At 31.3% G+C, this 2394-nt stretch overlaps 1 pseudogene; it reads left to right on the top strand.

The window, feature by feature from the left end:
- Positions 1–1937: 1937 nt before the first annotated feature.
- On the top strand, positions 1938–2038 carry LOC131822365 (U6 spliceosomal RNA; annotated as a pseudogene).
- The last annotated feature ends 356 nt before the right edge of the window (positions 2039–2394 follow it).

The following is a 2394-nucleotide window of genomic DNA, read 5'->3' on the forward strand; positions in this document are numbered from 1 at the left end:
AGAGGACAGAGAAGAGAACTGATGAACAGAAAGAACAGTAGGAACTACCCAGTCTAAACAACGGAAAGGAAAAAAAAAAAAAACCAACACCACTGGGAAAAATACATAGAGCCTCAGGGAACGGTAGAACTGTAACAAAAGAGCTAACATTCACTCTTTGGAGTCATGAGGAGAAGAAAAGAAAAAATGTAGGACTGAAAAAGGATTTGAATAAATCATGGCTGAAATTCCCCCAAATTTGGCAAAAAAGCATAAACCTACAGATTCAAGAAGCTTAAAGAATTCTACACAGAATTCAAAGAAATCCATGCTACAGCACACGGTAATCAAAATTCTAGAAATTAAAAATTAAGAAAAATCTTTAAATCAATGAAAGAGAAATAACACCTTATTTACAGTGAAAAAATTCAAATGGCAGTGGATTTTTTTTTTTTTTTGGCAGTGGATTTCTTATCAGAAATTGTGCAGGCCATAAGAAAATAACACAAAATTTTTCAAATGCTACAAGAAAAGAACTGTCAATGTAGAGTTCTATAACCAGTAAAAATCCTCCTTTGGAATGAAGGGGAAATCAAGATTCCCAAATAAAGAAAACTAAGAGAATTTATCAGCAGATTTACTACAGAAGAATAGCTAATAGAAATTCTTGAAAAAGAATTGAAATGATAAAAAATTTGAAAACATCAGCAACAAATAAAAAAATAAGGGATATAGTAAAAATACAGGTAAATAAAATACTTTTGTTCTCGAGTTTTTAAAATTTTTACTTTTGAAGCAAAAATTAAAAAGATAACATTATGTGATATGGTTCTCAGTGTATGTAGAGAAAATATTTAAGATAATTATAAATGGGAGAGAGAAAAGGAATTTATGGGGAGATAAGATTTATACACTTCACTCAAACTGGTAAAATGTAGTCATTAGTAGAATGTGATAACTCATGTATGTATAAGTATGCAACCTAGGGCAACCATTAAAACTCTGGAGAAAGAGATATACTCAAAAAATACTTTAGGGTCAGAGGTAGACAGGTTTAGAGATGCTACTGGTATTTAGTGTTACATTCCAGAGTTGTGAACCATTCTACAACACACAGTACAGTCCCTCACAGCAAATAATTATATCAATAGTGCTGAGGTTGAAAAACCCTGGCTTACATGCTCACCAGTGCTGATATTATCATTCTTTTTAATAACATTTTTTAAAGTTTGTATTTATGTTTCCCTTTACCTGCTTTCTATGTAACCAGTGATAATTTGTTTTCCATAACCATCATTGATTCATCATTCTTTTAATCTTGCCAATCTTGTAGTTTGAAAAATGAAAACAGTTTATTTTGTACTTCTTCAGAAGAATGGAGTTATCTTTACTTTTTACTTTAGGTATTATTTGAATATTTTATAATGAACATGTATTATTTTTATAATTTTTAAAAAATACTACAAATAATTCAAAATGAGATTCTAAAATATGTTCAAATAACCCACAGGAAGAGTTAACCTACAGCCAGAAGAAACAGAAAAAACAAGCCACAGAAAACAAAAATTAAAATGGCAAACATAAGCCTTAACATATCATTATATACACTAAATGTAAGTGGTCTAATTATACCAATTGAAAGACAAAGATTGACAGAGTAGATTCAAACATATAATGCAGCCATGAAACTCACTTCAAATACCATATAGGTAGGTTGAAATTAAAAGAATAAAAATATAAATACTATAAAGACATCAATTACAAGAAATCAGGAATGGGTATATTATTAACAGACAAAATAGTCCTTAGAGGAAAAAAAAATTACCTTGGACAGAAAAATTTTAGATAATGATAAAAGAGTCAGTCTTACCAAGAAGACATAGAAATCCTAATTTGTATGCATAAACCAACAGCTACAAAATATGTGAAGTAAAAATTAATACAATTACATTTGGAGAGTGCTCACTTCAGCAGTAGCACATATACTAAAAATGGAATGATATAGAGATTAGCATGGCCCCTGCACAAGGATGACACACAATTACAGTTGGATACTTCAACACCCCTGTATAAACAACCAATAAAACATCTAGGCAATCAACAAGAATATATAAGAACTTAACATCATCAACCAACAGGATCTAAGTAACATTTATATAACTTTCCATCCAATAACAGCAGAATACACATTCTTTTAAGGTGTCCACAGCACAAAGATGGCACTGAAAGTGAAGAAGGAAGCCCCTGCCCCTCCCAAAGTTAAAGCCAGGTTTTCAAAGGCCAAGAAAGCAGTGTTGAAAGTTATCTGGAATCACAAAAAGAAGAAAAGAAGAAGGAGGAGGAGAAGGTAGAGGAAGAGGAGGATATTCACACATCACTCAATTTCTAGTGGCTCAAGCCTCTATGGCTCTAAAA

The sequence above is a fragment of the Mustela lutreola genome, chromosome X (genome assembly GCF_030435805.1).
Source record: "Mustela lutreola isolate mMusLut2 chromosome X, mMusLut2.pri, whole genome shotgun sequence".
NCBI classification, from domain to species: Eukaryota; Metazoa; Chordata; class Mammalia; order Carnivora; family Mustelidae; genus Mustela; species Mustela lutreola.